Source organism: Macaca thibetana, chromosome 17, assembly GCF_024542745.1.
Source record: "Macaca thibetana thibetana isolate TM-01 chromosome 17, ASM2454274v1, whole genome shotgun sequence".
In the NCBI taxonomy this organism is placed as follows: Eukaryota; Metazoa; Chordata; class Mammalia; order Primates; family Cercopithecidae; genus Macaca; species Macaca thibetana.
Window position 1 is genome coordinate 76,425,442 of NC_065594.1, and position 25,472 is coordinate 76,450,913.

The following is a 25,472-nucleotide window of genomic DNA, read 5'->3' on the forward strand; positions in this document are numbered from 1 at the left end:
GCACGCGCACGCGTGTGTGTGAGGTAATGAATGCGGAAGAGTGAAGTACAAATAGAAGGTTGATTAGGCAGCTAGCTAGAAATAGATGTGAACATGTTCAGGCAATTAGAATGTGGTGCCACAGCTCAGGGGATGTGTTAGGGACTGAGACAGAAGAGAGGTCAGAACCTTGGCTTTCATATTCATTGAAGGCACAAAAGGAAAACAAGGAGCAGGAGAGAGAAACAGAGACACAACCATTCAGAATAGATGACAGTCAGGAAAGTGCGTTACCAAATCAAGAGGTGAGAGTTCATGGAGAAGATATCATATCTTGTTGCTGTATAATAATTAAAATTCATCTATCTATCTCTATGTAAAAATGGTATTATACATAGGACAGAAGTCACCAATTAAGATGAATAAGAGTATCATATTTAATCAAGTGCATACATCCATTAATATCCATTTTCAGAATGTAAACAGCTTAAAATAAAAGCTGACAGAAGTCCCCTGTGTCTACTATAACAAAACCAATGGTCACTGTATAAGTAACTTTTTATTTTGCTTCTCTGCTGAAGAATCTGGGCACAATCTCCTTATCTGTGGACCATCGGGGTCAAAGAAGGAACGGGTAACATTGCACAAAATCCCATTTTCATCTGCCACTGAGCATCGGAGCTCCTCCTCTGTGTCAGCAGCCCACACCTTCCTCCAAGCATGGAGCGCAGGGCCATAGTGCCGTCTCCTTTTGGTATTTCCCCTCATGAGCTTGGAAAAGACAATTTGGTACTTACTGTAGTGTGGGGATTGAAAATTTCTATATGGCCAGGTGCAGTGGCTCATGCCTATAGTCTCAGCACTTTGGGAGGCCGAAGCAGGTGGATCACTTGAACTCAGGAGTTCGAGGCCACCTCCTGAGCTCAAGTGATCTATGTCTCCACAAAACATAGAAAAATTAATCTGGGTGTGTGTTGTACACCTGTAGTTCCAGATACTTGGGAGGCTGAGGTGGGAGAATTGCTTGAGCCCAGGAAGTTGAGGCTGCAGTGAGCTGTGGTCATGCCACTGCACTCCAGTCTGGGTTACAGAGTGAGACCCTGTCTCAATACATACATACATACATATGTACATACATACACACATGCATACATACATACATACCTACATACACACGTGGTTCTATAATCTGCAGAGTAAAGTGAGATGCTGTATGCTTGAAAATTGCTGAGAGTAGATTTTAAGTGCTCTCAACACAAAACATTGATAAGTAAGTGAGATAATGTGTATGTTAATTAGTTTGATTTAGCTATTTAACAATGTATGCATTTTCAAAACATCATGTTGTACATTATAAATATATACATTTTTTATTTCTCTGTTAACACAATACAAAGCATTAGACCTAACTATTCAGGACAAGTGGTCAAATGGTTCACAGTAGGGAATAGTGGGCTTGGTCCATATTTTCAAGCAATCATTTGCCTTAAATTTCAAGTTAAATATGATATTTTTAAAGAACACCATAAGATTAAGATATGTAATGACACTAAAATTACAGCCTTACGGCAGAGCTTACTAAGGCTTAATGATGGAAAACCTACAGCTGCATTGTATTTGGTGTTATCAGGGCTTGTCTACAACATGCTCTTGGTGTTAGCAAACGTGGTTTATATTATGTATGAATTACTTGGGTATAGATGTAAATATCACTTCTATATTTAGACTCTCATATTGGGTTCTGCCTAGAGCTCTATGAACAACTTTGTTATTAGAAAATTTATGATCTGTAATTTGTAGACATGTCAAAAAATATACCAGAATGAATTAATAAAGACACTTTAAACAGATGGTTCTTAAAAAAAAAAAAACTTCTATATGGGATACAGTATACTGAACTGAAGCGAGATGTGAAAGACAATACATTCTTGTCTGAAAATCTTCGCAGATGTCAATGACAATAAATGCTAGACAGAAACAATAAATTCTGGACTTTTTAGCAGGAAAATTGCTTGGAACAATTTATTTCCCCAGAATCTCAACCACCTTAAGTTAGCATCATAGATCATTGTATCTTGATCTCCTGTGCATATGAACTAAGGGGAAATGGAAAGTTTCAGGAAGAGTCTGAAGGTCAAGGTGGCCCTAAGCTTTAGCTTCTTGAATCTAAACCACTCTTACCACGGTAAAAATGAATTTTTGATCAACCCACTATTGACCATGTGTCCTTCCTAAGGCTACTTTTAAATTTGGAGAAAGGTACAGCATGGCTTTCCTTGGTGTTAGAATAGGAGGGGCCTGGTTGTCCATAAAATATTGGAATAGCCTTAGGTTTTCACGCTTCTGTATTTATGCAACTTAAAAGAAGAAACCCCGCTGGACTTGGAGGAAAGAGATTTAGGTTTTAGTGCTAGTTGTGTGGTACTAACTAGTATATAACTAGGTCATTTACATTATGGTCCTTATATTTCTAACTTTAAAATAAAGTTATTTTTCAGCATAAGCAATATTTTATTTAGGTTTTACACCCATTCTTAAAAACTCATTCTTGGAAACTGGTATCTAAACCAACATCTTTAAATTTGTTTGAAGCTTTGGCCAGAACTCATGATGTTTACATTTGTCAAGTGGAATTACCTCTTGACCATTAAAAAAGAAATCCTGTTTGGATGTACTTTTGAGCTGATTAGGAAAATTATTTGTTTTGAAAAGATGAATGCATTTTAATACTGGTTGATGAGGCTTGTTTGGACTATGCAATACAGTTGAGGCAGTTTTTATTCTGATTTTGATTCCCACTCTTTTGTGTGTATTCCCAACCATCCACTTCTATGAGAAGAGCAAACAATAGGAACTGTAGCCCAAGCACGGGTGAGTCATTACTCATAAGAATGACAGAAAAGCAGTTTCGAGTGCTACAAGTGACATTAATGCTATATAATCATGGCTCAGGATATTTCGGCTGCCCTCATTTTTGTCGGCAGTAGCAGCTACAGCAAAGTGCCATTGTTGGGTATGCTGCAAAGAGATGGCCCTCTATCTGATGTCAGTTCCAATTTTTTGAAACACTTAATCCACATGATTTATAGGCCATCTTTAAAGTTCAGATGTATTCACCAACTGTGAGCTTCTAAAAACAGCCAGTCTAGCTGTTCATAAGTAATATTTGCTACTGAAATCCAGATTCAACAGATGTGTATCAAGTACTGGATATTTTCACATGTATAGGCTCATTGTACCCTTGCAAGTACCTGTGAGGTGGGTCTTGTATCAATTTTCATAAATGAAGGTGTACTAACAAAGGTTAAATGTCTCATCTGAGCTCATACGACTAACAATGGCACAACCAGGTCTGAACTGTTACCAACAGGAGCTAGTGCTGAAAGGGCTCCACCCCTTAGGTTCTGACGCCTGTGCAGCCACTGATTGATGAGCTGAAATGGTGGTCTTACGAGTAAGGAGAGAAAAGAATATCCAAAGAAAAAATATGAAAGACCCCACACCAATGAGAAAACCCAGCCAACTCAGACCTTCCTGATCTTTCCATGAAAGGACAGTCCTCACATGCCCAAGGTTTGGACTGGATTTGTGTCTTTCAGCCTCTCAACCTAAGTGATCCTTCAACAATCTCTGCAAGTACATGAAGAATAAGGATATCTACATTGAGGTCTCCTCATCCCAAGCTCTTAGTGAACTGCTGCATGGGCTAGGTATGTCCATGGTACCCTTGGGTAGTTTATGCCTTCAAGACAGACATCCTCCATCATGATAACAGTATTTTCAGTACCCACTCAATCTCTCTGCTGCCTTCGACTCCTAGCTTAGACCAGGAGCAGAATAAGAAGGGATAAGAGCATTGACTTTGGAGTCAGACAGTTAAGGTTGTCACTGACTCGCTGTGTTTTTAGGCAAGATAGTTAACCTCTCTGTCCCTCAATTTACTTTTCTGTAAAATGACAATACCAATAATAGCTATTTCACAGGGTTAGCAGGAGGGGTAAATAAGTATATAAATTCTCTATTTGCTTTGGGTTGTCCAATTATCATCAATAGGCTGATAAGTGTGTATGTGTAGTTATCGTTTTTTTCTTTAAATTCTTCTTTTTGATTCTCTTTAGCCTTTACCTACTTGCTTTTTTATCTCTAGCTTCTCCTCAATGCTCTTTAAATTCTTATTTTATAAAATAAGTGTGTCATCCAAACATACTTTTCCAACAACCCATTCTTTGGGGAAAAAAAGTACAGTTACAGCTTTAATTATCACCTAGGTTTTGATAATGCTCAAATTGAGATGCATTTTAAATAGGAGGCTTTTGAGAATCTACCATGTGCCAAGTTCTGGGAGAGTGTCTCTTACATGTATTTTATTGATCTCTCTCAAATGCAAGCATATACTATTATTTTGACATTAAAGAGGAGAAAGTGAAGTCTCAGAGAGATTTACTAACTTGCCCTAAGTCTCACAGCAGGTAGATAACAGTTATCACTGCTGGCTGCCTGCTGAGCTATAAGAGGTTCATTTTTCACAAACCATTTACAGATTCATTTACAAGGCATGTAATAATGTTTTGAAGAATTTGGGCAGTATGGCAAGTGTCGGGTAAGAGGAAACTTGTAACTCAAAAAAGATAATAGAGCTCAGGGTCAGTTGTAAGCCTTGTTGGAATTTTTTTTTGTTTTCTTTGTAGCAATTTAGGGTCTCTTGTCTCAGGCTAGTCACATAACCATTTCAAACCTCATTTTAAGAATGAGAATCATAACGTCGATGTGAACTTTTTAAAATAGTATGGATAAGAAAAGTGTTTGTAAATCTTCAGTCATAATAGAAATGTAAATTTTATTACTCTTATTATTTATTTTTTAAACTTACAGAATTCTACTTGTAATCTCACACACAGATTGGTGAATATTAATTAACTGTTGGGCAAGATGCATTCTGAATGCCTGATATAATTTTGGCCAACAAAAGTTGGAGAATGGTGCGCTTTTTTAAAAAAATCATATTTCGACTTTAGAAGGAAGCTCTGCTAGCATCAACTGAATTTTGGAGCCATTTTAACCAATTGTAAGTCAGAATCTATATAATCTATCTATCTATCTATCTATCTATCCATCCATCCATCCATCTATTTATTTATTGAGACAGAGTCTCATTCTGTCACCCAAGCTGGAGTGCGGTGGTGTGATCTCAGCTCACTGCAACCTCTGCCTCCCAAGTTCAGGTGATTCTCATGTGTCAGCCTCCCTGGTAGCTGGGACTATAGACACCCCCCACCACACCTGGATAATTTTTGCGTTTTTAGTAGAGATGAGATTTCACCATGTTGGCCAGACTGGTGTCGAACTCCTGGCCTCAAGTGATCCGCCCACCTTGGCCTCCCAAAGTGCTAGGATTACAAGTGTGATCCACTATGCCCACAGTCAATTAAACTTTATTAGTCAATAAAGCTACATATCATCCTGATCTCTCTCTTTCCCAGCCTAGTTTATTCCACTGATATCTAGCTGGTATTTGGAGATTCCATTCTAATGAAGCTAAAACACATGAAGGTATGTGTAGATTATATCTTTGGTTCATTTAATGGGCCAGGAAAAAGGGGTGTAGCTGTCTCTTTAATCAAGCAGACCTCAGGCTGTTTCAATGAGAATAACCCAGGTGCTGATCACCTTAATGACAACACTATTTTAAAAAGCATTTTAAACACATTATACTGTAGATTATTCTTTTTTTTTTTTCCTTAATGGAGCTGTCCTTGAAGGACCATTATGCCATTCCTTTCAGATGTTTAATAAAGCAAAAGATTATAATGATCATGCTTGAGAATAGGTTTTGTGCAGCTGGGAATTGCAATATAGCAATCTTTGATCAAATCATCAAGATGCTAAAATGTATTTTTAGTGGAGTGGTGATGGGGGCTTTATTAAATTGGTTTAATCAGTATTACCTATGACCATTCATACAATTATATTTTTAATTATTGTCATCCTAATCAAAACACATGTATTTATGGCTCCTTTGTGCATATTCCTAATTTGAGATCTATAAGAATTTCATCTCAGGTCATCCACAGGCTTATAGTCAGCAACAACCCTGAAGCTATGTAAGCAACTAAATAAAGTATGGGTACGTTATTCATTGTAGAAAGTGCTAGTGTGGGGCTTTGCGTGTGGGCCCCCTGAATGTGCTTGTTTGGGTTCAAAGATGTACATTGTGTTTATTAGTGGCCATGTGTTAGACATGTAACTCAATCACCTATGATAATAATGTTATCTTATGAGAATTAAATGAGAGATAGTTTATTTTATGTAAACTCTTAGTATCAAGCTTTTAGCAAGTGTTCAGTAAATGGTAGCTCTTTAAAAATAATACACTATACCTCACAATAAGAGGAGCCGTGTATGACAAACCCATAGCCAACATTATATTGAACAGGGAAAAACTGGAAGCATTCCCCTTGAGAACTGGAACATTACAAGGATGCCCACTCTCACTGTTCCTATTCAACGCAGTACTGTAAGTTCTTGCCAGAGCAATCAGGCAAGAGAAAGAAGTAAAAATGGATCCAAATAGGAAAAGAAGAAGTCAAACTATCTCTTTTCACTGATGATATGATTCTATACATAGAAAACCCTGAAGAATCTGCCAAAGGCTCCTGGAACTGATAAACAATTTCAGTAAAGTTTCAGGATACAAAATCAATGTACAAAAAAATCAGTAGCATTACTATACACCAATAATGAACCAAGCTAAGAGCCAAATCAAGAACGCAATGCCATTTACAATAGCTGCAAAATATAGGAATACCTAGGAATACATCTAACCAAGGAGGTGAAAGATTTCTACAAGATCTCTACATGGAGAATTACCAAACACTGATGAAAGAAATCATAGATGACCCAAACAAATGAGAAAACATTTCATGTCATGGATTGGAAGAACCAATAATATTATCAAAATGGCTATATTGTCCAAAACAATCTACAGATTCAACACTATTTCTATCAAGCTACCCATGCCATTTTTCACAGAACTAGAAAAAAACTATTCTAAATTCATATGGAACCAAACAAGAGTGAAGCAATCCTAAGCAAAAAAACAAAGCCAGAGGCATCACATTACCTGACATCAAACTATGTCATAAGGCTACAGTAAGCAAAACAGCATGGTACTGGTATAAAAACAGACATACAGACCAATGGAACAGAATAGCGAACCCAGAAATAAAGCTACACACCCACAGCTGTCTGATCTTCGATAAAGTCAACAAAACAAGCAATGGAGAAAGGACTTTCTATTGAATAAATGACGCTGAGATAGCTGGCTAGCCATATGCAGAAGAATGAAACTGAACCCCTGCCTATCACAGTATACAAAAATTAACTCAAGATGGAGTAAAGATTTAAATGTAAGACCTCAAGCTATAAGAATCCTAGAAGAAAGCCTAGGAAACACCATTCTGGAAATGGATCTTGGGAGTAATTTATGACTAAGTCCTCAAGAGCAATTTCAATAAAAACAAAAAATGACAAGTGGGACGTAATTAAACTAAAGAGCTTCTGCACGGCAAAAGAAATTATCAACAGAGTAAACAGGCACCCTATAGAATGGGGAAAAAAACATTGAGAAACTATGCATCTGTCAAAGTCTAATATTCAAAAACTGTAAGGTATTTAAACAAGCAGAAAACAAATTACCTCATTAAAAAATGAGCAAAAGACATGAACAGACACTTCTCAAAAGAAGACATGCAAGCAGCTAGCAAACATATGAAAAAATGCTCATCATCACTAATCATCAGATAAATGCAAATTAAAACCACAATGAGATACCATCTCCCATCAGTCAGAATGTCTGTTACTAAAAAGTAAAAAATAACAGATGCTTACAAGGCTGTGGAGAAAAGAGAATACTTACATAGTGTTGGTGGAAATGTAAATTAGTTCAGTTACTGTGAAAAACAGTTTGGAGACTTGTCAAATAAATTAAAACGGAGCTACCATTTGACCCAGCAATCCCATTGCTGGGTATATATCCAAAAGAAAAGAAATCATTCTGCCAAAAAGACATATGCGTGAGTATGTTCATCGGAACATTATTCACAATAGCAAAGACATGGAATCAACTGAGGTGCCCCTCAATGGTGGATAGATAAACAAAATGTGGTACATATACAACATGGGATACTACACAGCCAAAAAGGAATGAAATCATGTTCCTTGCCACAACATGGATGCAGCTGGTGGCCATTATCCTAAGCAAATTAACACAGAATCAGAAAACCAAATGCGTCATGTTCTTACTTATAAGTGGGAGCTAAACAATATGTAATCATGCCATAAAGATGGCAACAATAGACACTAAAGACTACTTGGGGGAGAAGGGAGACAAGTGTTGAAAAACTATTGGGTACTATGCTCAGCACCTGGGTGACAGGATCATTCATACCCCAAACCTCAGCATCACACAGTATACCCACATAACAAGCCTGCACATATAACCCCTGAAGCCAAAATAAAAGTTGAAAAAATAATAATATGCCGAGCATCAGAGACAATATTAATAATAATTAATAATTTTAAACTGTTTATCACATTGCTCTTGACCATTCAGATGTTTAAAATCTAGAGCCAAAGGACTGACAAAGTAAGTTGAATCTTTTTTTTCTCAGAATCATAACATTAAAAAAAAAATTTCTAGCAACTGAGTTCCAGTAAAATAATCAACTGTGTTTCGTCACGTACATGCAACGTGCAGGAGGAAGGTTTGCCTGGGATCGGCGTCTGTCACCCAGAAGTCAGGATCTAGGAGCCCTGTATGGAACAGTCAGGGATGTTAGAGCTCTGAAAGCGTCTCTAGAAGAGGTGCTTGCTTTGTGGCTCATAGAAGGTCAGGACAGGAGAGAAAGAAAGCAGCAAATGCTGAGATGAGGGATCCAGGTGGAAACTGTCAGGTTTCTGAGGGCTGGCTAAGAAAGAGAAGGCTGCTCCCTGAAAGTAGGCCTACGCTGAGCAATGGAGCCAGTCAGCAGAAATAGGAAAAAAAAAGTCCAAGGCTGGAAAGCCAGTTAGCAATTCAACCTATACCGTATTTTCTTTTGACCCCAAGTTAATTTTTCTAATAAATCAAACCTTCTAATCATCTTACGTAGATATTTTAATAAAAAGAATCCATGGCATAGGTTGACTGTAGCATAGGCAAGGCTGGATTTCCATCACATTGTCTCAGACCCTATTCCTGGTTAAATGGTGAACCTATTACACTTCAGTATATCATATCATAAAGGAGAGAAATAAACTTAAAAAGAAATCAAACCCCAGGTATCATAAATGGTAACAGAGTAAATCAAACCCCAAGTTTCATAGGTGGTAACAGTAGCAGGATTTGTTTTTCTTTGACAGTTATTATTTTTTGGTCTCTGCTCCTTTAGAATGAAGACTCATTTGTCTTTTATTTCTAAAAGTTGAGAAAGCTGCTCTATCTTTAGATATTTACTTTTATGCTTGAAAAAGTCTTGCAGCACTGGAAGATCAACATTTCAAGTTACTGTGAGGAAAAATCCCAAGTATATAAGAAAGAGAAAGAAAAGGCTGGCCACAGTGGGGCAGGCCTTACTGGCAAAAGCTGTAATGGGTGACACAGGGAGCCTGGGATTGTCCTGCAGAATCATGTCACTCTATAAAGTTAAGTGACTTGCTAATGGCCATGTTGTGGAAGGCATGCCTGATGCCAAAGTTCATCACTTTTCTTGATGATATAATCTCTATGTTGATAGGTTTTTGGAAGACAAATGAGCCCAATCAACCTGTCATGCACACCTTCTCACCCACTTTCATCTTACTGTCTTAGCACCAAGCCTGAGGCTCATGCTATATGGATCGGGTCAGCCTGTCTGCAAATACCTTCTAGACTTTTCTCCCGCTTCTATTTGTTGCCTTGCAGATAACAGGAAATGATATAATTGGTCACAGCCCCTTCAGGTATAAATGATAATGATACATATCTACTTTATGACCTTACTCATTTTCAGTCCCCCTAAATAAGACAAATAAACTACTTTGTTGTTCCTTGCAATTGAAAATGAAGTAACAAGTTCAGCAAGTGGTGCCAGCTGCATTTTGAAAGTTTCCATAGAGCATGAGTAATTAGGCAATTTAGCACAGTACTTCTGGCTGATGCATTTTGTAGAACTTTTCTTCTACCTATTCAGGAACTCTTTGCTTGGGAAAAACCCAGACTGCATGCCGTTATGTGTTTTTAAGTGGAGATAGCGCATACTTGCAACTCTTTTGTCTTATAAAATTACTTGACACTATTTTTTCCCCTTTGTGGTGATCTGCTATAATCTGTCTTGGAAAGTACTTTTAAAATACCAAAGATGAAGTTCTATTTCCTTCACAGATCATTGGGTGCTTTGCCTTAGCACCTTGCATAATGAATGTCTCATTGGCACACTGCTTAAGCATCATTTAGTCACAAAACCTGAAGAAATTCCCTATTTGACTAGGAGTGACTCTTAAAACCATAGCAATATATACATGAAAATACAAAGAAAAAAAAGCACAAGGTCATATAAGAATGAATGTAGGATCCTTTCTCCACGAAATGAACTGGGCAAATCTAAAACAAAGAGCTCCTTAATTAAATTAGCAGAAATGGCACATGATCTCACTACACTTGTTCTTCCCTCATCTCTAGTTTTAAACAAGATATTCCTCATGACCCTAAATAAGTACACAATTGACCACTGGAGTAGTCCTCAAATAGAGGAATGCTGGAATAAACAGAAAACCCAAGTGATTTAAAACACTCATAGTAACCAAATTTCCTACTAAATCCATGAGACAGTATCTATTTTACATGTGCATTTGCAGAATAAAAGCATTCTTTTCACCTGTGTCTGTGATGAGAGAAGAAATTAGAAGTGCTATGGCAGGTGGAATGCTTGAGGAACAAGATCAGAGACCATGGTGACATTACAGCTGCAGCTACAGTACATGAACTTGCGTATGTGAGCGTGAGGAAGATCTCAAACATGGAGAGCTCAGGACTTCTGCTTGACGTAGTGAATTGGCCACACACATTTATCTCTCTCCCCTTCTAAAACCCTTCTCAAATGAGAGTAAAGGAATTAATGGGGCATTAACCCACAGGAACCTAGATAACAGGAGAGGAGGCAATAGCTGAGAAGACACTTGAACAAACTTTGGAAGAAATTGAATGGAGAAGTGGTAGTTAATGTAGCAGAAAAGTACATATTTAAACTTATATAAAGTAACAGAAGGGGATACTAACGAGGAGTGATCCAGTTTGCCCCACAGACTGGCTTGAAATGTTCACCATTTAGATCCTCAGATCCCAAAATAGGTAGGGTAAAGGACAGGACAGGTATCCCAAGTGCCCTTCCTCACCCATAGCAGCCATGTTAGTATCATTTTCCCACTCCATGGCAGTGACTGGAAATGGTATATTCTCTGAAAAGTTTGAAACCAAGAGGCCCAGTTTAAAGGATACTAAATGCAGAAGGTGGCATGGGAGAGATGACACTAAAAGGGGATATAAATGAACCTTTAAAATCTGAATTAAAGGACCTCAGCTCTTAGTATACAAGAGACCAGGTGTGTTTACTATTCAGGAGCTCAGAGAAACAAATTCAGTGGCTCCAAAAGAGAGATTTAAAGGTTCTAAAATCTGTGGGTATTCTAAAGAAAAGCCTGGCTTACAATCTGATCCCTTCAAGTTCAGCAGTCAACAAGCCCTGTCAATGTACAGAATAAGCTTCCCCTCACCACCCCAGAAAACTTTCTTAATCCTCAGCCTTAAATGCGAATTCACAGACAAGGATTATCAGACATCTGAGAAGAGCATCCTCCATGAAATAATGAAAACAAATCAGAAAATATAAATACAGAGGAAACAGAGACATAATCAGGATCAGAATAAAAGGTACCCCATGCAGGCATATTCATGCATATAATAAGTATTCTCATAGCGTAAAGCAGTGTATCTCTGAAGTAAGAACTGGATGCTGTAAAAAAGAACAGTCGAGAAAAAAGAAAGAATTCTTTGGATTTAAATATATGCTACTTGAAAAAAAGGTTTCAATGGAATGAGAGAGAAAATTAAAGAAATTTCCCAGCAAAAAGACAAAGGGTAATAGAAGGACAAAATTAGTAATATTAGAGAATCAATACAGAAAGCTAGCGTTCAGTTGATAGGAGTTGCAGAGAGAATAGAGAGACTGAAAGATAATGATCAGATAAACGGATAATTTTTTTTTTAGAACTGAAGGAATGCACCTCCTTTGAAAAGACTATGAATGAAAACCTTACAGAATGAGGTAACATTACTTTCAATTTAGAATTCTTTCAGCTTATCTTTTTCTGGGAAAAAAAGATCCAGAAAAGCTCTTTTTCAAGCAAAAGAGTAAACATAAGACATTTTGTTCAGGACTCAAACATTTGACTCTAGTAAACACTCTTTAAAAAAGGCTATTAAAGGATATTCTTCAGCAAATGAGGTTATTCTTGAAAGAGGAAAATATAAAACTGAAGAAAAGACCCAACACAGGGAAAGGGCAACGGGAAGTCCCAATGTGACAACTGTGTAATCTATTAACTCTTGTAAGAGAAAAAGTTGAACCATAAAACTAAACATAATTATAGGATAATACTTAGCTGTGGTGTAAACAATAGTCATAATAATGTAAACGCTGATCACTGACCTAAGCCAAAGTTATGACAAACCATATTGAGAAATGGGGAGAGAAGGAAAGTGTTGTCACTGAGTTAAATCTCAACCCCACGCATGTCAAAAACTGATCAATTAAAAAATAACATTATAAACATATCATTTGGAAATATAGGGACTAATAACAGAAGAAATAACTCTTAAATATATCTAATTTTTCCTCGGGAATTAAGGGTTTCCGGAAAAAACAGGAATTTCTCATCAAAGGGCTCTCTAATTTTATAAACAAAAATAACTATGTTCCATAAGCAAAAACTTGGAAAGACTGAAAAATGTACATAGAGTTTATTAGAGGTATAGATAGATGGACATGTCTTATTAATGATACCATTGTTTAGTATCGCTTTCCATTTTCCCTTTTTTCTTTTACTGCTTCTTTCATCTTCTCTCTTCTTTTTTTCTTCTCTTTTTTCTTCTTCTTCACCTACAGTTCTTCCTCCTCCCCACACCCACAAGTCTCAAATTAAAAATCCCACTAAGTACTGAGCAAAAATTGTTTTTCAGATTTATTTTTTAAAAACCCACTCATAATCACATCCCTGTAACATTCCAGAGCTTTAAGCATAAATAGAAAATAATGAGTTGCCAGAGAGGGGGTGGTGGAGGTGGGAGGAGACCACTTTTTTGAAGGTATGCAAACTTGATTGGCATCAGACTTCCCATCAGCAACATTGGACACAAAAATAACATGAAAATATATGAGGGGAAGTAACTTTGAACTAAAAATTCTATATGCATCACTCTGTTATATAACGAGTAATGAAAAAATACAGGCATTTCTAGGTATTGGAGGATCAGAAAATTTTTTACCCACACATCCTCTTTCAAAGAAGAGTCATCTTAAGACAAAAACATAAATCATTAGGGGAAAGATTGTTAACAAATATGACTCCATAAAAATAAAAAACGTGATAAAACTCACTAAAAATAAAGCTGGAAGAATATATTTGGGACATGTTTCATGAATACATACATATATCTAACATGTATGAAACACTTATACAGTCAATATGAAATAGAAAATATCCCAACAGAAAAATGAACAATCAGAACAAATGAGCATTTTTTTCCAAAGTAGAAAGGCTTATCATGGCCTACAAACAGATAAGAAATTGTCAGAGCTTAATTTAATTGAGAGTCAGGGAAGCACATAAGAAAATATGGGATGCCATTTCTCACCCACCAGATTGGTGAAAGTTAGAATTTCTTATATCATGTAATTATGGGCATACAGTGCAACAAGAACTTTCATATACAGCTGCTGGGAATTTGTATAGCCATTTTGGAAGGTAATTTGGCAGCATTTATGAAAATGAAAAACGTGCAGTCTTATGACCTCAGAGTTCCACTACCAGGTTCCAACACAAACTGCTACCCATAAGCACAGTAGGGACGTACATGGGTATTCCTTACAGCATTGTTAGAAGTATGAAAGAGAGTGACATGGTTAGATACTCTGTGATATATTCATACTTCCATGTATTCAGGAAATACCATCATTTGGCTCTCTGAATCTTTTTTTGAGACGGAGTCTTGCTCTGTCACCCAGGCTGCAGTGCAATGGCACGATCTCAGCTCACTGCAACCTCTGCCCCTTGGGTTCAAGTGATTCTCCTGCCTCAGCCTCCTGAATAGCTGGGATTACAGGCATGCACCACCACGGCTGGCTAATTTTTGTATTTTTAGTAGACACAGGATTTCACCATGTTGGTCAGGCTGGTCTTGAACTCCTGACCTCATGATCTGCCCGCCTCAGCCTCCCAAAGTGCTGGGATTACAGGTGTGAGCCACCGCACCCAGCTGGCTCTCTGAATCTTTACATTCAAGTGCCTATATATTATTATTTCAATTTCATCACATATTTCATGTTCAGACTATAATGACCATAATGACATATTTATCATTTAGAAAACAGGTCATATCTGAGAACACAGGGTTTGGGAATGGATTATACATACCATATGCCACATATTTTAATCTATAGTAGCTATGGTCATGTTTTGATGGTATACTCTGTCCTGCTGAAAATTTTATTCTGGATATCTCAAATAACAATTGGTTGCAATCTTAAGTGAATTCTGCATTACTGAGCTTTAATTACTTCAAAAATAAGCTAAGTGTGGCCTGTGATAATAAATTCTTTTCCAAAATCATCTGTAAGTGTGGAACTTATACACATGGCATTTTTTCTGTTGCATAAGTGGGAATGAGGTAACACTATCTAACCATATCTGAGATTCAGCTAGGACTTGGTTATCTTCATGGAAAGGATGTTTCTGTGTTGCTTTATGGCTTTAAAACAGATACACTTTATTTTCTGAACTAATCATGATCTCATAGTGAAAACTGAATGCATTTTACTTTATTCTTCTTTTCATTGTGTCACTAATAGTTCCTGGCATCATACTGGACTCCTACTAGACGTTCAATGGCTACTTGCCAAATTACCCTGATAATGTGACAGAAAGAAGTTACTGGCCTGAGCTCTTGGCTGTTAACTTCAAGTAGAATGACACCTCCACAGGAAATGTGACACTGTGGGTCTGGTCTTGATATTCTCCATTGTATCCTTGGAATTAGGCCAGCCACCTTGCCGTAAGTCTGAAAAGGAGACTGATGCCAAGGATAGCAGAGCAGAGAGATGGAAAGGTCCCGGGTCCTTAGTGCTATCATTGATCCAGCCCTCAGCCCATGCATTCTCTCCGTATCCTATTATATGGGAAAATACTTTCCCATGAGGTTAAACTTTCTATTACTTGAGGCTGGAAGGATAACAACTGGTGAAAATGTAAAAAAAAAAAAAAATGAATGACTTGCAGCTATTAAATATGTTAAAAATTGAAAATCTTTTTTTTTTTTTTTTTTTTCATAACACCCACATTTTCCTCTGAGTAAGTGGTAAGATCTGGGAACACAAATAAAATAAATGTTAGAAATAGAAATGGTTGAATACTCAAGTTGAAAGGAAATAAAGACCAATTTGTCTAGCCCATTTATTTAAATAGAGAATGTGGGGTGCAGAGAAATGTAAACCCTGCTCAGGGTCACTCAGCAAGTTTGGGGCATTTCAGGGTTAGATCTCATGACTGTGTTGGCCACTTCCTACTGTCTCTCTACGGGGTTGTCAAAAAGAGTATTCAATGGAAAGAGGAGACTGAGACCTCAAACAGCTACCATTTCTGTGTGTTCATCAATGCCTGCTCACCTAAAACTTCACAGGATCCTTTAAAACTGCATCATTAACTTGAAGGGATGTATAAAACTGAGGCATTATTATTTTATGTTTCATTTTATAGGAATATACAATGTCAACACTTCCAGTGTTGTTTATAAATAATTAATAATTATAGGCACATTAGGGAGTTGAGGATTTTTTAAGCGATAAATGTGTCTGGTTTGGTTTATATCCTTTCTGATTAATGCACAACCTATGATACTTGTTCATTTTATCCTGATTTAATTGTGAAATGTTATAGTCTTACTTTGGGGCCTATATTTTTATACCATACAGTTTCTTTGCTCATACCTCTTTGCCAACTTAATGTTTAATATCATTTGTATTCCCACAGCTCTGAATATTAAGCCACAGAAAGGTTTTTCAGTAATATAAATTATAGTTTCCATCAGAAGTGCTGGTGGAATTAATATCCCAGATTAATGTGACATTGAAATCTAAGTGTGTTGCACATTAAAAGGATAAACAAAGCTGCAGGCACTCTGGTTTGCAGCCTAAATTACAGGTCAGGGAGAGACTTTGGGTCTACACGTGATGTTAAAGGAGTTTTCATCATACACAAATCTATGCACTCCTTGCCTCCTGGCTGTCCATTGGCCACTCCCACTGTGGTTCATTCTAGAAGCATTTATAGAATATCTACTTTATACCCAACAGGAGGCAAGATGTGGAAAGCATGTTGGCAGGGGTAAAAAGTAAAGTATAGGTGACCAAAGAGTAGAAGAAATATGACAAGGAATAACACAGTGACTCTGCCCATGAGGAATGTAGAGTCTAATGTATGAGCTAGCTAGTCAAGTAATTATGACACATTATGATAAGTACTATAGTAATGGGTTGACCGAAGTAGTATTGAATATAGAGGAGGGTATGGTTGCTTGAGGCTTCTCTGAGGATGTAACATATAAGCTGGATCATTAAATATGAGCAAAATTCTGTGTGTGAACGAGAGAAGGAAGGATGGGAGTGTTTGGGGCCAGAAAAGATTATTCATGGTAGTAATAATGTTAAGAAAGCTGTTGGTGAAGCATCTGTGAGAATGTAGTTCAGGAGGTCTAGGGTAGAGATGTGCATGGTGAGAAATTAAGCTGAAAAATCTAGATGATAAAAGACCAATGGAACAATTCAAGGAATGTTCACTTAATCTATTCACAGCATGATTTATAGTTCAAGGCTTCTTTCTTCCTCTCCAGGCATGTTGGTCAACTCTGCTTGTTGATCAGTTATTAGTTGGTCTGTTCATCGTAATCTGCTATGGCCAGACCATCATGCATGTGCATGCAAATCAGTGGAACAGGTTGGCCTTTCGTCATATAGGAAGGATAAAAGGCTACATTTTGCTGCTAGGTAACTTCAAACTGAGGCCTATTTAAGATTACATCTATGTCAATATAAATAAGGTCAATAATAAACTTAATATCAGCAAGCAAACAGGTATAAAATAAGGTGAAATGGACTCTACTCTTGAGCAATAAATGCATGTTTATCTGTGTCAGGTTCCTCTTTATTAATAAGTTAACAGCATAAAGACTTTTCCTTACCATGCATATGTTTCTCTGTAACAAATTAATCTCCAAGATTCTTTTGGAGTCTCTGCTATCCTTGCCAAAGCTGGTCTTGCAGTAATTGTTGCTTGAGAAGAGAAGATTACCCTTGAGTCTAGGTCTTAGTCATGTTAATTGTAGATAAGGAGCTATCATTTTTCCTTGACATTAGAATGGCTTAGGGATGTTTGATTCAGTTTCCTTTACAAATTAAACCTAGTGTTTAGGAAAAAGAGTCAAAGATAGTTTGTATATTTATGCCTACCTCATAACAACAAGGATTCACATGTACTGATCCATGAAATGCTGAAAACAACACACTAAAGGGAAATCCAGAGTCCCTGAAATCCAGCAAGTTTAAGTCCCCATTGCACATACCTGTACCATGTACTTTAAGGTCAGAGTACTCATAAAGTCATAGAAATTGAGACCTTGGCAATGCAAAATGACATTAGAGCTCATCTAGCCTAAGCCAGAAGACTGTGCTCCATCCTAGCAAGCCTTGTAGAGGAGTGAAAGGGTACAAAGCAGAGAATCAGAAAACCTGGGTTCTAGGCTTGAGAATTTAATTTCTGCTATTAATAGATCTTGGGCATGTCCCTTAACCTCTATTTGTCTTCACCGCACAGAGATATGTTGGGACACAAACTAGAAAATACTTATGGACTCTATGAGTAGTGAAAATGAATTATTATTACTATCATTATCACTGCTTATAGTAGGAAGAGCATTATTGCTATGAGACTTTCTGATCATTTAAGTAGAACTAGACTATATTTTACCTCTCTACTCTCTGTAGAGAAAAGTTTGGCATGCCAAGTTTGAAATAAATGAGATTCAATAGCACATTTTTAATGTGCTAAAATATTTTCAAATGCTTTCCAGTGCCATTTGCATGTAAACAATTTGCTAATTAGAGATAAATTATTCAGTTATTAAAATAGGCCCTACAGTATATATATATCTGGTAGTATTTTAGTGGTTGCTTTTTCTTATTTTACTTCAAAATTATTGATTTGTATTTCTTCAAAAGTATTTTATTGTAGACTTTTTTTTTGCCAATTGACTTGTCCTCACTTCATACTCCATTCCTCCTGAATATTCTGAATCAATAAATCTTTAATGAATTAGTTTATCTAACGCTTGAAACAACTTTTAACTCTAAAGCCTGAACTGTTGGTGCTGCCTGGGTCTCTGCCTGCAATGAGCCATTGCATTCAAGACACAAGGGCAATATTCTAACACAGTGACTGTTCATCTTCCAAGATGCATATTGGAAAAATGTCCCAGTGAACTATAGCTTATCCATTCTAATTGCAAGAAGCAATGATAGGCACATTGTATAACACTGAATAATCCCCAAATCATTCATGTATATCAGACTTCAGAGTCTGGTGTTTGCATTTATACTTCATATGATAGTTATCCTATTCAATGAACAATTCATTTTCAATGTTACAATGAATCCTCACCCTAACTCAAGGACATGGTGCAGAGAAAAGAACCTAGACTAAGTCAATTCGAATCCCATTTCTACTAACGATTAGGTGTGTAACATTGAGCAAGCTGCCTCACCTCTCCAGACCTACTTTGCTGGTAGACATTAAGATCAGGTTAAAAATTAGAATGTCTTAGAGTTCTTTTCTTATTTCTATTTCCTGCGCAATATCTCCCTGTCTACTCTTAATGAAAATAGTGTTTTATATTCCTGACCAAAGTACCTTTTATTTTTTCTTTTAACTTTTATTTTAGGTTAAGAGGTACATATGCCTTTTTATGCTCTCTCAAAACTTTTGGACCTGTGGGCGTACTTTTCTCAGGAGCCCACAGCCAGATGCGTGGCTCCAGTGAAGCAGGAAGCAGAGGCAGAGCACGAGAGGTCCTGTCCCTGCAAGAGCATCTGGGCCAAGAGAAAAGATACAGGAAGAAGGAGTGGAACTGGAAGGAAGAAGTCTCATTTCAGAAACAAAATAGCTCCCCTCCTCTGTTGTAGCTGTTCCTCTGGCAATACAAACTTTCTGATTTCAGGTTCTGCAGCATTCTAGAACTCGAGCACCCAATCAGGACAGGAAAAATATATCATGTTCCTCCACTGGACCCCAAGTTGACAGCAGGCTGTTGTGGGAGCAAGAAGCCCAAATTATCTGGAAGTGAAACACACAGTCACGAGAAGGAGTCCACAGCCGTCCCCGGCCCTAGGTCAGGACCTCTTCAAAACTGCCAGCATGTAGACAGCAGCAGCAGATAGGAGAGTGTGTTGGACTTAACTCTGGGACCTGGAAGCTCTCCCATCACATGAATGAATCCGGCATCAGGAACACTGAGCCCTCTCCCCCAGTCTAATGGAACGGCAGCTCCACAAAGAATCTGGAGGTGACTGCACAGATGTGCTGCTATTGCTTTACTGAACTCTACTGTCAGCTCTATGGCTTTCCACAGCCACAACTTCCTAGATTCACCAATGACCCCTGTCCGCTTTTTGTGACATGGAAGACAGGGAGTGACAAGTGGCTTCATGGCTGCATTGGGACCTTCTCAGCCATGAATCTTTATTCAGGACTCAGGGAATACATGTTAGCCATTGCATTTAAGGACAGCTGATTTCCCCTCCAGTCTGAGAGGAGCTGCCTAAGCTTTTCTGCTCGGTCTCCCTCCATACTAACTTTGAGGATGCTAGTGATTACCTGGACTGGGAGATAGGGGTCCATGGAATTTAAATTGAATTCATTAACAAAAAAGGCATCAAATGTACAGCCTCATTTTCACCTGAGGTTGCTAAGGAACAAGACTCGAGTCAGATCCAAACAATAGAGTCCATGCTCAGGAAAGGTAGCTTTAAGGAACCAATTACCAGCGAATTCAGGAAAATGGTCAAACTCACCAGGTACTAAAGTGAGAAGGTGAAGTACTCTGCAAAACTGCTTCTCGACAGCACTGTTTCCAGAACCATACTCTTCATGCCCCACCCTCTACAATCATTGCTCCTGACACACGGCTGCATGACCAGCCCCACTCCCCTGTGGGCACCAATGGCTGTGACATCACTGGACCAGGTACCTCCTCTTCCTGGTCCAGTTACTTCTATTACGGGACCATTTTCAGCTTTTGTTGCCAAGTCTGCCTCCCCTTAACTGAGGGGTGGTGGGTTACATTGAATGAAACAGAACTTGAGGGGCCCAAGCCTTATCTCAGCCTTCCCTCTGTATGAGGTTCCGGTGGACTGGGGCTCCTCCCTGACTAGTGGGAATGACTGTGTGGCTTCAGAAGACCCTTGTCTGGTATTTGCCACATGGGTGTTGGCCACACTCTGAAGCTAGAATTGATGATCCAGGAAGGTGGAACACACACACACACACACACACACACACACACACACACACACACACCCCCTGCAGCTGCCCCAGATCAAGTAGGTGTATTCCCCTGGCAGTCTGGGCAATGGAGACCAACCAGAAACAGGTTTACGTTGTTTCAAATTCCTGTTTTTAGACTTCCAGTTTATTGCATACCAAGAGTTGACGACAACCCTGATGATACGTTAGTGGATGCCACATTAGGGTTGAATGTGGGGATTACGAGTTCTTTAAGTTCTAGACAGAGACCCACATCAAGATCAGAAGCCTTTTGGATGACGCTGTAGATCTCATTGCTCAGGAAACCATGGGTATTTTCATTTTCGTCCCACTCTCAGTTGGGTTTTCTGACACACTTCCTGCATTGAGCCTCCTGATTACTGAACAGACCTCCATGGCGTAGCCTGCTGAGGAATGGAATGAAGACACCCAGGGGAAGGTGTGATGTCACCACTGCACACAGGCGTGAAAGGAGAGGCCTCCTCCCTACCACTTATCTGCCTCACTCTCCTACTGGCAGCAGTGCCTGTAGTTGGACCTGTGTTCTTAGAAACATAGATGGGCAAACAAGCAGTTGATTTAGGCTTTAGGAGGACACACCGTAGGAGAGAATGCAGGGTCTCTGAGCTGGTTTTCTTTTCAGGCATACATCCCGAGGGACCACTATGCAGGGGAGTCCCTTTCTCTAGTTTGCCTGTAGAAGTAGGAAGACTGTTGATATTCTAGTCCTTTCAGCACTTTACAACATAGCTGTGTAATTTCACAAGGCGGATCTTTAGCTTGCCTAACAGGTTTGGAATCTTCACCCCACCAGGGCAAATTTCCAAATAGCTTGTTTTAATCTAGGCCATTCCAACTTTCCTGTGACATATTTCCCCTTTTTATTGTTGCTAATTTCCATATTTCTGTCAGCAAGTTTTCTTCTCCCCTTGCTTGTTCTTCACTTGTTTGGTGGCAAAGTTCATAGAACTAGGGAATTTGGAAGATGCTTTGAAAACATCATCACAAAGGCACTGCTAAATGATGCGCAGGAGAAGTGGCCAGTGGGAAGAAGGGATCCCAAGGACCTGACACTGGTTTTCAACAACATCTCAGAAAACTCTTCAAGTGGATTGGGTGCCAAGCCAGTGAACACAATGTTTTGATTTAATTATTGTAAAAAGTTGATGTGGTGATGGTGTGGCTTCCCGAAATGGGCAGATATTCAAGTCAGAAGAGCTTTTGCATTTTCGCCTCTGAGGAATGGGGGAGAGGGAGCAGAGGCACATGTGAGAAAGAACACGCGTAATGTTCTAGACATCACCGTCAAGTTTCTGGAAAGGAACGGGCAAGGGTGTGTTGGTTTGCTTGGCACTGTCCTGTGCTGCTCGAGAGGACCTGGGATGTGCAAGGGAAATGTGGTGACAGGGTGCCCAGGCCGCAGCCCCCTCACTGCTGTGCTGGGCAGCCTGCCGTGTTTCTCTTGACAATGTAAATGAAGATGAAGGGATTGTTTTTATGACTTCCTGCTGCTGAGAATAAATGTCTTGTTAAAAACAGATGGGGCAACAGTTACTCTTCGGAGTCATAGATTGATGTCAGGGTGATCAGCTCTGGACTAAGCCACCCACCTCCAATTTGAAGAATTGTATAGGGCTACACTCATTACTATGCAAGTGTTCTAGGTCAAAAGTTGTGTTTAATTTCAAAAAATAAAGCAAAAAATTAGTGCTAAACTTTCACCCTTAAGCATGCACGCTCAGTGATATTGGCCACGCAAGAATTTACAGTGCCATGCTCCTTAAGCTGATTTTTTTCTTGTAGAAATGTTGGGCCAGGTGCAGTGTCTCATGCCTGTAATCCCAGCACTTTGGGAGGCCAAGGCAGGCAGATCACCTGAGGTCAGGAGTTGGAGACCAGCGTGGACAACATTGTGACACTCCCATCTCCTCTAAAAATATAAAAAATTAGCCAGGCATGGTGACATGCACCTGTAATCCCAGCTACTTGGGAGTCTGAGGCAGGAGAATCGCTTGAACCCAGGAGGCAGAGGTTGCAGTGAGCTGAGATTGCACCACTACACTCCAGTCTGGGCAACAGAATGAGACTCCATCTCAAAAAAAAAAAAAGAGAGAAAAAGCAAAAGCAAAAAGAAAGAAATGTTGCTCTATTTGCTCTATTTATCTTTCCCAATGTATAGATATTTTTTCTTTTATTTGTTTTCTTATTATACTTTAAGTTCTGGGATACATATGCAGAACATACAGGTTTGTTACATAGGTATACACATGCCATGGTGGTTTGCTACACCATCAATACGTCATCTACATTAGGTATTTCTCTTAATGTTATCTTTCCCCTGGCCCCCAACCCCTGAGAGGCCCCAGTGTGTGATGTTCTCCTCCCTGTGTCCATGTGTTCTCATTGTTTAACTCCCACTTATGAGTGAGAATATGCAATGTTTGGTTTTCTGTTCCTGTGTTAGTTTGCTGAGAATGATGGCTTCCAGCTTCATCCATGTCCATGCAAAGGACATGAACTCATCCTTTTTATGGCTGCAGAGTATTCCATGGTGTATATGTGCCACATTTTCTTTATCCAGTCTATCATTGATGGGGATTTGGGTTGGTTCCAAGTCTTTGCTATTGTGAATAATGCTTCAATAAACATATGTGTGCATGTGTCTTTATAGTAGAATGATTCATAATCCTTTGGGTATATATATCCAGTAATGGGATTGCTGGGTCAAATGGTATTTCTGGTTCTAAATCCTTGATGAATCACCTATCCATCTGACAAAGGGCTAATATCCAATATCTACAAGGAACTTAAACAAATTTACATGAAAAAAACAAACAACTTCATCAAAACGTGGGCAAAGGATATGAACAGACACTTCTCAAAGAAGACATTTATGCGGCCAACAAACATATGAAAAAAAGCTCATCATCACTGGTCATTAGAGAAATGCAAATCAAAACCACAACGAGATACCATTTCATGCCAGTTAGACTGGCAATCATTAAAAAGTCAGGAAACAACAGATGCTGGAGAGGATGTGGAGAAATAATGCTTTTACACTGTTGGTGGTAGAGTAAATTAGTTCAACCATTGTGGAAGACTATAGATCTTTTTTATTTCATTTTATTGACCATGGAGTAGGATACCTAGTATTTAAGAAAATGAATAGAAAATTTAAAACGCCAACTGGTGGCAAAAAAAATTCAGTGCCCAATAATCGGGCTGGTTAAGTGCAGCACCACACCAAAGTGGACTCTGGTTTTTGGAGTGAAGAAGGCTTCCTCCCTGCACATTCCCTCATCCTCCCACACAAGTCCAGCAATGGAAATGCTTCAGTTCCTCTTGCCTTGTCAAGAGGAGTCAACCAAGGAAAACTATCTGGCTCCATGAGGAATGAGCACTGTCAGTATCCATCCTGAATGGGGCCTAGTCGGGAAGCACTTCCTAGTCTGGAAGGGTATGGTCAAGGTTGCCTCATAAAAATGTGTGACTGGTGGGTCTCAGGAAAAATGCCAACTCTGGGTCATCCACGTGGCAGTTTTCCATGTGGAGATGCAGCTCCGAGCTGAAACGGAATTGCCTTCCACACACTTGACCAAGGCACTGATGAAGGTGCCTGCTACCCGCGGTGTGAGTGGTGGGTTTAAAGAAAAGGGAATATTTTCTGCTGTTTCCTTTGTTCTTGGACTGCTCAAGCTGGAGAGTAGGTAGCCACTCTTTTGTTTTATTTCTTTATTACTTTATTTCTTTATTAGACAGGGTCTCACTCTGTCACCTAGACTATAGTGCAATGGTGTGATCTCAGGTCACTGCAACCTCTGCTTTCCGGGTTCAAGCGATTCTCCTACCTCAACCTCCCAGGTAGCTGGGTTTACAGGCACACACCACCACCCCTGGCTAATTTTTTTGTTTGTGGTAGAGATGGCTTTTCACTGTGTTGACCAGGCTGGTCTTGAATTCCTGACCTCAAGTCATGAACCACCGGGTCCAGCCAGTAGCCACTGTTTTCAAGGAACTAGCCCAAATTCTCTGGCTTGGTTTGGAGTTTGTTTCATCCCTAGCCTTTGGAGTGAGTGCCTTTTGGTCTGGAAACTTGGCTTGTCTCATAATAACCCATAGCTAGGACATTCTCTGTAATCATGAATTATCCTTGTTTTACATTAAAAGAGTATGTCTTTGATGGCTAGAGTTTGCACGATTAAATTATTTCCACTGTGAGATTCTTAAACTTTTGCTTCATCATATTAAAATAACTCATATTAGAGGCCCTTTCAACATGAAAGCTTTGTAGGTGAGATAGTATATGTATTTTACTGTTCATAATGAAAATCATCAATACAAAATAAGTCCTGGGTTTTAATTTTAATGCTTTTTACAAAATCTGTTTTCCATGATGTGCGACAGCTATAATTTCGCTAACTGTTGATGTTATTTTCTATAGGGATTCTGGAACCTAGGGAGCTATGTGGTTTTTTTCATTTTCACTTTTAATACCCTGAAGCAAGAGACTATATGACCTTCAGTGCAAAGACTTCAGAGCAATTCTTTGTATTACACTTGGTTGCCTCTTAGCTATATAACTCCTGAGTGCAAATCAACAAACTCTTTAGTTA

At 38.7% G+C, this 25,472-nt stretch overlaps 1 protein-coding gene and 1 pseudogene across 1 annotated transcript in view; both read left to right on the forward strand.

Moving 5' to 3' along the window:
• HS6ST3 (heparan sulfate 6-O-sulfotransferase 3) overlaps positions 1–25,472 on the forward strand; it is a 756,421-nt gene that overhangs the window by 463,174 nt on the left and 267,775 nt on the right. The window lies entirely within an intron of this gene.
• Positions 13,844–23,721, forward strand: LOC126940207 (AMMECR1-like protein; annotated as a pseudogene).